The sequence below is a fragment of the Aethalodelphis obliquidens genome, unplaced genomic scaffold, assembly GCF_003676395.1.
Source record: "Aethalodelphis obliquidens isolate GAN/ISIS:26980383/991018 unplaced genomic scaffold, ASM367639v1 scaffold49, whole genome shotgun sequence".
NCBI classification, from domain to species: domain Eukaryota; kingdom Metazoa; phylum Chordata; class Mammalia; order Artiodactyla; family Delphinidae; genus Aethalodelphis; species Aethalodelphis obliquidens.
In genome coordinates, this window is record NW_020837993.1 from 12,709,226 (window position 1) to 12,719,707 (window position 10,482).

Sequence of the window (10,482 nt, forward strand, 5' to 3'; positions counted from 1 at the left end):
AGTATATAAAATCGTCAAAAACATTTTGGAGCTCTGTCATTAAAAGTGACTTATATAGTAGCCCTTTCATACATCACCATTCTCACATACGCCTCTAGCTCTTAGATCTGGACCTACTGCACTTCTCCACCAAAATGAAGCAGGGCTCTTTGGAAGGCAGCTGATTCCATGTCTGCACACACTCACACACATACGCACAGACACACAAACACATGAACATACAAACACACACACAAAAGCATACACACACTATTTAAATAGAATGGACTTGAGGCAAGCTGGATATCCAAGGATTTCAGGGGTAGTATTCAAAGGACAAAGGGGTCCACCTTAAAGGGAGGGGCTCACTCAGGCTGAGTTGTGGTGATATGTTAACTAGTTAACTGAATAGTACGTGTTAGGGAAGCATTGACCAAAACCACCCACCTTGACCAGGCACAGTGATAACCACTTGCGTCAGCTGTCTTGCAACAGGAGGTCCTGATAAGGAACATGGTGCTGCCACCAAAAACCAGGAGAATATGGGAGGGGCTGAAAGGAGGAAGGAGATACCAGTCCATATGTCCTACCAATCTCCCAGAATCCTTCTTTCTGGAATCCATCTTGGCTGAGATGTGAGCGCCACCAGGAAGAACCCTGAGTCAGACTGTGGGCCAAGCAAAGTGGCAAGAGACAACCCAGAAACTAACCCCATTACCATAAAACCTGAGACTGTGAGCCACATGGCAGATTAGTTCTCCTGGGTTTCCTTACCCTGCTGCTCTCTGCCCAGGCACCCCTTCCCAATTAAGTCTTTTGCTTTGTCAGCACATGTCTCCTCGGACAATTCATTTCCGAGTGTTAGACAAGAGCCCACTCTTGGGCCCCGGAAGGGGTCCCACTTCCTGCAACACAAGTTGTAAAAAGTTGGAATGATACTGTTACTAAGTCCAAGCTTGCTCTGCTCACCACACGACAAGCCAACAAGTCGGAGATGAGCTGTTGAGGCAAGGAAGACAACTTTATTTGGAAAGCTGGCAGACTAAGAAGATGGTGGGCTAGGGTCCCCAAAAACCATCTTATCAGGGTCTGGATGCCAGTTTCTTTTATAGAATCAGAGAGCGAGAGGCAGTGGGGAAGTAAAGTAAAAAGGGCCATCAGCCTTGCGAAACATCTCCTGGGGGTACCAGCCTCAGTGAAGGGATGTGTTAATTTCTTCTTTCTTGCAGCCATTCACAGGTGGGCAGGATCAGATTGTCTCCCTGTGAGCTGAACAGAGGCACTTTAGTTTAACATTCTGGCAGAGGGGCAGGCTTCCCTGAGGCAGGGTATGATTATAATAACAAAAGCAACGAAAAGCAAAGTTAAAGTCAAAGAAACAGATCCAACATGGAGTCCGATTTAGCTCTTCCCAGTTACAATTCCCCACTGTCAATGTCCATTCCACAATCTTGTAGGATAAGGGGCAATGACCACTCTTAGCTACTTCCTGCTGTGTAGGGGCAGTGATGGGTGATCGTGGAATGGAATTCATCAGCACTGGGCAGGGGATAATTCTTAGAATTTTTAGTAAATAGTACAATTCTCAATTATTTGGACCTGATGCTGTGCTATTCAGTAGAACAGGATTAAACAAGTAGATGGACCCATCCTTCTCCATCTATAAGGAAATTGCAATCTCAACACATCCTTTTTGAAGAGCAACCTTTAGTCTTCTAAGGGTTCACAAACCCACTGCTCTCCAAGCCTCTCAGGAGTTGGGTCGTCTTCTGATGATGGTGGTGCAGCTTTAATCCAAATATGATGAATCCAAGGTTTTATCCCAGCCAATTTGACAGATTAATGCATGGTGAGTAATACCACATGTGGTCCTGTCCACCTTGCAGTCAGCTGGTGCTCAGGCCCTTGTTCTCTCCAGGTTTTAAGGAGGACTCGATCTCTGGGTCAGAAAGGATGCAAAGCTACCTCAGTTGGTTAGGCAGATCTGCTGGAAGCAAACTCATGAACAGAGGTTAGTATAGTGCCCAAAGCTTTAACATAATTAGCAACAGCTATGTCTTTCAGAGCATTTACAGATTCCCCTGCCCAGGCAGACACCTAGAATGGCCTACCATACAATATTTCATAGGGGCTTAATTTAACCCTGCTGCTGGAAGCCACTCTGATCCATAACAGGGTAACTGGCAATGCCTTATCCTAAGTTATATTAGCCTCTTGACATATGTCAGCAATGCTCCTTTTCAACGTATGATTCATTTTCTCAGATTTTCCTGTTGATTGTGGTCTCCAGGATGAATGTAACTTCCTATTAATTTGCAGTGCTTTAGCCACTTATTGGGTTATGCTAGAGACAAAAGCAGGTCCATTATCACTCTGGAGGGTGTTAGGTAGTCCAAACTGGGGAATAATTTCCTTAAGGAGAACTTTAACCACTTGGGAGGCTTTTTCTGTCTGGGTGGGATATGCTTCCACCCATCCTGAAAAAGTGTCCACACACACCAACAGGTATCTGAAGTTTCCCTCAATTTAAGGTATTTGAGTAAAGTCTATTTGCCAGTCCTCTGTGAGGCAGGTCGCTCTGTGCTGGGGCCCCATCTGGGGAGGTCTGACAACAGTTTTAGGGTTATTTTTAGCACAAATCATACAATTCCGAGTGACTCGCTGGATGGTCTTTTGTAGGTGAGTTCCCATTATATAATTTTAAATCCATTGCAGGTGGCATCTCTGCCATAATGGGTACTGTCATGAATGTGCTTCAGCACAGTGTCCAAGAGGGCCTCAGGAATCAAAACAGTTCCTAGTGCATTACATTTCCAGCCAGGTGAGTTACGGTCAAGAGTGAAACCCCACTCCTTGGCCCTCTCCTGTTCTTTTCTCAATACACTGGCTGATATTTTGACAAGTCAATCTGCGGAAGAAGTGACCCTATCATGGCTTGATAATTACCTTTCTTTGCTGCTTTCTTTGCAGCTTGGTCAGCTAACCAGGTGCCCTTTATTGTGTGAGTCTCACCCTTCTGGTGGCCTGGGCAGTGCATTACGGCCACTTGTGAGGGATTATGGACTGCTTCTAATAGTGACAGGATTTCAGAAGCATGTTTTGTGCCTTTATTGTTTGAAGTGAGAAGCCTCCTTCCTTTCCAGATCGCCCCCTGAGCATGCACCACAGAAAATGCATAGCGGGAGTCTGTATATATTTACTCGCTTCCCTTTAGCGAGGAGCAGGGCTCTTGTCAGAGCAATGATTTCTGCCTTCTGAGCTGAGCTCCCCGGGGGCAGGGCTTTTGCTTCAACAATCCTTTTAAGTGTTACCACCTGGCTTGTGGTTATATACCCGTCATGTCGCCTACCTTTGTCCATGAAGCTGCTTCCATCGGTGAACAATTCCATATCTGGCTCAGCCAAGGGTAGGTCCATTAAGTCTGGTCTGCTAGAGTACACTAGCTCAATGACGTGTAGGCAGTCATGCTCTGGGGATTGTGCAGCATCAATCAGGAGCAATGTGGCTGGATTTAGGGCTGAAGTGACTTGAAGTCTTACGTTGGGATTGTCCAGGAGAACGGCTTGGTACTTTCCCATTCTCCCAAAAGTCAGCCAATAGGCCCCTTTCTGTTCCAGCAAAGAAAGGACATGGTGAGGAACATACACAGTGGTGGGTTGCCCTAGGGTAAACTTCTCAGCTTCCTGAAATCTGTCACAAGTAGCTGCTACAGCTTGAAGGCCAGGAGGCTACCCCTTAATAGTCTGTTCTAGTTGTTTTGAGAAGTAAGCAACAGGTCGGGGGATATTCCTCAGAGTTTGAATTAACACCCCAAAGCTTATGCCTTGTCTCTCATGTACATACAGTTTGAAAGGTTTCTTTAAGTCTGGTAGTCCCAAAGCCAGGGCTGAGACTAACTTCGTTTTTATCGTTTCAAAGGCTGTTTGGCACTCTTTAGTCCAAGTAAGGGGCTCAAGATCATGTCCCTTCAGTGCCTCATAGAGGGGCTTTACGATGAGCCCATTGCTTGGGATCCAAATCCGACAGAACCCTGCCATTCCCAGAAAGCCTCTCAGTTGTCTGTGGGTCTTGGATGCTCCTAAGCCTGCAATTGCCTGCTTTCTGTCAGGCAAAAGATCCTGCTGTCCTTGAGAGAGGACAAAGCCCAGATACGTGACTTGCTGTTTGCATATCCGGGCCTTTTTCTGGGAGACCTTATATCCACAATTAGCCAAATAGTTCAGGGTTCTGATAGTATTTTGTAGACATTTATTGTATGTAGGGCTCACTATGTGCAAGTCGTCCACATATTGGAGCAAGAGTCCTTCGTCCAATATTAAGTCTCTAAGGTCTCTAGACAACGTCTCCCCAAACAAAGTAGGGGAATTCTTAACTCCTTGAGTCAGGACTGTCCAACAATACTGTTGGACTACCTGCGTTTCTGGGTCTTGCCATTCAACAGCAAATAGCTGCTGTGATTCTTCTACAATAAGAATGCAGAAAAAAGCATCTTTCAAGTCCAAGACTGAGAACCAGCCGTATTCTCCCAGAATAGTTGTGAGCAGAGTGTATGGATTAGGCAGCACAGGGTGTAAGTCTTGGACTACTTCATTAATAGCCCTCAAGTCTTGGACAAAGCGATACTCTACTGAGTTTGGCTTTTTGACCGGAAAGATAAGGGTGTTATGTGGGGACCTGCAAGGTCTAATCAGTTCTGTTTTCAAAAACTTCTCCAGGATTGGCTGAATTCCCTTTTTTTTTTTTTTGCGGTACGTGGGCCTCTCACTGTTGTGGCCTCTCTGGTTGCGGAGCACGGGCTCCGGACGCGCAGGCTCAGCGGCCATGGCTCACAGGCCTAGCCGCTCCGCAGCATGTGGGATCTTCCCGGACTGGGGCACGAACCCGTGTCCCCTGCATCGGCAGGCAGACTCCCAACCACTGCGCCACCAGGGAAGCCCTGAATTCCCTTTTGAGCCTTTTGTTTCAAAGGATATTGTTTTAGATTAGGTGTTTTTGGCCTTCCCCGGAGTGCCATCAGCCCACACTTCCAGCCTTACCTTTTCGTAGACCTCTGTGGGAAAAAGCCCTGTCTCCTTCTCTGGGGTTTCCATAAGTACCATTTGTAGGCTTAAAGTGTGCTCCGGTGGGACCCTGATGTCAAGCTGTTCTGGCGAAAAGGTTACTTGAGTGTTTAATTTACAAAGGAGATCTTGTCGCAGAAGGGGAATTGGACACTCTGGCATATATAAGAAGCTATGTCCCCCAGTTGGCATTCTAGAGCTTATAGAAACAAATGGTTCTCTACTCCAGAAACTCCCATGACCAAGATAGACTGAGATGTTTTCTGTGCCACCTTGGTGTTTACCCCAGAATATGTGACACCCATATCTATTAGAAAGTCAATCAACTTGTTCCCCACTGTCAATGTTACCCAGGGGTCTTGTGGGGAAATTAGAATCAGACGCCTCAGGTCCAAGGACCTCTTCATTCATTATCAGATTGCTCCTCTCTTTCTACCATATGAGAGGCTCCTGTCTTCTATTATTCTTTCATCAAGGGCATTTTCTTTTCCAATGCCCTTCCTCCTTGCAGTAAGCACATTGCTCCTTCCCCAGTGGTGTCTTACCTTCCTTTAGGTTACTCACCTTCTGGGAATTCAATGCTGCTGCCAGAAAAGGTACATTCCGTCTTGCATCTTCTTGCTTTTGTCATTGTTCCCTGTTGTTGAATACTTTAAAAGCAACATCTACTAATTGAGAAGGGTTCATTCCAAATACACCATCTAACTTCTGTAATTTTTTCCTAATATCTGGGGTGCTTTGCCCAATGAAAGTCATACATTCTCAGGGGTCTCGGGGTCTGCATCCATGTAGCACTTATAAGCTTGATAAATCCTTTCCAGGAACTCTGATAGATCCTCATTTGGCTTTTGTTTTATCTCCTGAATCTTGTTTAAGCTCTTTTGTCTAGATACCCCCTTTTGAAGACCCACTAAAACACATCCCCTGTAGTGTTCTAGAAGTGGCATGCCCCCATTATTAGGATCCCAGTGAGGCTCAGCAATAGGGACTGCCAAATTTGCTTCTGGTGTTCCATTTGGATCCACTAAATGGAGCTGGTCCTCTTCCTTTCTACCATCCTCCTTTCATCCTCAGTAGTCATTATATTCATAAGAGTGTGAATGTCTGCCCAAGTGGGATGGTAAGTGGCAAATATTGAGGTGAAAAGTTCAGCCATATGGAGTGGGTCCTCTCAGTAAGCAGGGTTATGGTTTTTCCAGTTAAGCAAATCCTAAGTCGGGAATGGATTCTGCATCCATAGGAGCCCAGCTGGCTGGCCATTTGCATTACAGACTCCTACAGGGTATCAGCGCAAGGGAAATTGCCTTGCTGCGGAAGTTGCTCTCAGTCCAAATTGGGTGCCCTGTCGGGTCTTAGATGGTGATACTAAACCAGGTCCCTCTGCCACCGGGGTTACCATAGAAACTGCTATTCAATCCCCATGAGTGGGGGAAGCAAGAGGTAGTGAAAGGGGTGAATATGTTGGCGCCATAGGGTGGGGCAGTTGGAACAACTGCCAGTGCATGCAGCCTGCTGGGCCAGTGGGGTAGCTGGATGGGCCACAGTGGGTGTTTAAGCACTGGAATATGTCCCCACTCTCGTTTCCCCCCCCTTCCCCTTGTAGAACAGGTTCTCCCTTGGGTTTCCTTTCAGACCGTTGTACCATAAGGTGGCAGTCCTCTGACTCCTTCTTCTTGATGCAATAGCATAAATGCTTCTACATATGGAATCTGACCTCTTTTCCCTGCTCTTTTGCAAAACACTTCTAACTGCCAGATCGTATGATAATTGAGTGAGCCATTCAGGGGCCCGTCGTTCTTCCGATCCTAACATATATTGGGTCCATACCCTATTACAATAGTATATCATGTCTTTCTTAGTCATAGGCTCATAGCTATGTTTTGCCCATTTATCTAATATATGCCCCAAAGGGCTATCCTTCAGGATAGATGGAGTATTTCCCTTTTTGATAAGTTTGATAACACCAAAACATGAAAGACGCAGACAAATTCCAACACAAAAAGCACAAACAAATTCTAGCATCAATGCACACAAAACCAAAAGAAAACCAAGACCAAAACCGACGAACTAGTTCCCAGTGAACCAGTTCCCAAAATCAGGTAGAGTCCAACAACAATTCCCCTCTCCAACAGGGTACCCCGACCAAACTGGCTTGTCCCGTAAAGGAAAAGCCCAAATTGAGGGGGGAATATGTTCCCAGTGTGCACGCCAGAGCGACTTACCGTCCAAAATCAAACTGAGTCCGACGACTCCTAGAAGTTTGTTGGTTCCTTGCTTCAACTGCCAAGCGCTGGGGTAGCTGGTGTCGCTTCAGGGTACTTTGAAGTGAAGATCCTCAGGACAAATGGACCTGGCAGCTGCTAGGGTCTTGCCCCAATATTCCTTGACTGGGGCCAGCTAGCCATGAGCCACAAGGCTCCTGACTGGCTAAGCCAAATTTGTTACCGAGTCCAAGCTTGCTCTGCTTGCCGCACGACAGGCCAATAAATCAGAGACAAGGTGTTGAGGCAAAGAAGACGACTTTATTCAGAAAGCCAGCAGTCTGAGAGATGGAGGGCTAGGGCCCCCAAAAACCATCTTATCAGGGTCTGGATGCCAGTTTCTTTTACAGAATCGGAGAGGGAGAGGCAGTGGGGAAGTAAAGTAAAAAGGGCCATCAGTCTAGCAAAACATCTCCCGGAAGGACCAGCCTCAGTGAGGGGATGTGTTAATTTCTTCTTTCTGGCAGCCATTCACAGGTGGGCAGGGTGAGATTGTCTCCCTGTGAGCTGAAGAGAGGCACTTTAACATTCTGCCAGAAGCAGCAGGGTTCCCTGAGGCACGCCATTACGTATGATTATAATAACAAAAGCAACGAAAAGCAAAGGTTAAAGTCAAAGAAACAGATCCAACATGGAGTCCAATTTAGCTCTTCCCTGTTACAATACCAAAAAAAGAAGTTATTTACAGCATGTAAATTGTAGCTGTAATTTAAAAGATACGTATAATTTATGAGCACTTTTAAAGACAAGTATTATATAAACCGGTATTGGCTCCTTCTAGTAAGTGTAGAATATTAGCTTGTAAAACATTTTTTTGAGCGGCAGCGGCGGCCGCAGCAGCGGGGTCTGCGGGCGGTCGGGGCTCCGGCCGGGGCGGCGGCACCATCTTGTGCCCGGGGCCGGTGGGGAGGCCGGGGAGGGGGCCCCGGGGGTCGCAGGAACGGCTTGGAGTCTGAGGAACTGGAGCCTGAGGAGCTGCTGCTAGAGCCCGAGCCTGAAGAGGAGCCGCCCGGCCCCGTGCCCCCCGCCCCGGGAGCTCCGGGCCCTGGGCCTGGCTCGGGAGCCCCCGGCAGCCAGGAGGAAGAGGAGGAGCCGGGACTGGTCGAGGGTGACCCGGGGGACGGCACCACTGAGGACCTGGAGCTGGAAGCGATCAAAGCTGGAGTCAGGGAGAGGGAGGAAGAAGCTGAGAAGCTAAAGGAGCTACAGAACGAGGTAGAGAAGAAGATGAATATGAGTCCACCTCCAGGCAATGCTGGCCCAGTGATCATGTCCACTGAGGAGAAGATGGAGGCTGATGCCCGTTCCATCTATGTTGGCAATGTGGACTATGGTGCAACAGCAGAAGAGCTGGAAGCACACTTTAATGGCTGTGGTTCAGTCAACCGTGTTACTATACTATGTGACTAATTTAGTGGCCATCCCAAAGGGTTTGCATATATAGAGTTCTCAGACAAAGAGTCAGTGAGGACTTCCTTGGCCTTAGATGAGTCCTTATTTAGAGGAAGACAAATCAAGGTGATCCCAAAACGAACCAACAGACCAGGCATCAGCACAACAGACTGGAGGTTTCCCGCGAGCCCAATACTGTGCCCAGACCACCAACTACAACAGTTCCCGCTCTCGATTCTACATTGGTTTTAACAGCAGGCCCCAGGGTCGTGTCTACAGGGGCCGGGCTAGAGCAACATCATGGTATTCCCCCCACTAAAAAAAGTGTGTATTAGGAGGAGAGAGAGGAAAAAAAGAGGAAAGAAGGAGAAAAAAAAAAAAAGAATTAAAAGAAAAGAAAAAACAGAAGATGACCTTGATGGAAAAAAATATTTAAAAAAAAAAAAAGATATACTGTGGAAGGGGGGAGAATCCCATAACTAACTGCTGAGGAGGGACCTGCTTTGGGGAGTAAGGGAAGGCCCAGGGAGTGGGGCAGGGGGCTGCTCATTCACTCTGGGGATTCGCCATGGACACGTCTCAACCGTGCAAGCTGCTCCCCCTGTTTCACTGTCCCCCTTTGCTCCCTTGCGGGCTGCTCAAGGGTAGGTGGGCATGGGTGGTAGGAGGGGTTTTTTTACCCAGGGCTCTGCAAGGACACCAAACTGTTCTGCTTGTTACCTTCCCTCCATCTTCTCCCTAGCTTTCACAGTCCCCTCCTGCCTGTTCCTGTCCTGCCAGGTCTACCACCCACCCCACCCCTCTTTTCTGGCTCCCTGCCCCTCCAGATTGCCTGGTGATCTATTTTGTTTCCTTTTGTGTTTCTTTTTCTGTTTTGAGTGTCTTTCTTTGCAGGTTTCTGTAGCCGGAAGATCTCTGATCTGCTCCCAGCAGCTCCAGTGTAAATTCCCCTTTCCCCTGGGGAAATGCACTACCTTGTTTTGGGGGATTTGGGGGTGTTTTTTGTTTTTCAGTTTTTTGTTTTGTTTTCCTTTACCTTTTTTTCCCTTTTATTTGGAGGGAATGGGAGGAAGTGGGGACAGGGAGGTGGGAGGTGGATTTTGTTTATTTTTTTAGCTCATTTCCAGGGGGTGGGAGTTTTTTATTTAATATGTGTCATGAATAAAGTTGTTTTTGAAAATAAAAAATAATAATAATAAAAAACATTTTTTAAATCTGTGTAAGAGGAAAACACAAACTCAGGAAAAGTCATCTTGAAAGGAGATGACTATTGCCCTTGATGACCAGCTAGAAACAGGGTCTGCCGTGAGTGGTGGGCAGATCCAAGAGGAGAGGGGCCTGCACTCTCACCCTTCTGCCTGGAAAGGAACCTCAAGTTGTCCTTTCTGGAAGATGTGAACAAGATGTGTTTCTCATGATGCTAGCAGAGCAGATCATCATAGCCTGTGGGTGGGACAAATGGCAGTTAAAGAATGGACTACAAAAAACACAAAGCTTCATGAAAAGCTTGAGCTTGAAATGTCCTACAGATTCAGTGAGCAAACGCTTCATGAAGCTTGTGCAGTCACCTTGGGAGGAGCTGCCAGAAGCCCTGCCCAAGGGAATTATCCACAGCCCAGGTCCTCCATTATCAGCATCTGAGATCTTTTCTCACTGGGGTCTGGAAATAGCATCCTGTGATGTGATTTATAATAAGAAATGTGTATTTAATCTTTGTCTCAGTTTCTGGCACAGAGTTCCTAAAACCCTTGGAATTTCCTATGTGATAAGAGGGATAAAGGTGTCTTTTT

General features: G+C 46.9%; 1 pseudogene; it reads left to right on the forward strand.

Moving 5' to 3' along the window:
• Positions 1-6,260: 6,260 nt before the first annotated feature.
• Positions 6,261-9,529, forward strand: LOC113607630 (polyadenylate-binding protein 2 pseudogene; annotated as a pseudogene).
• Positions 9,530-10,482: the final 953 nt, after the last annotated feature.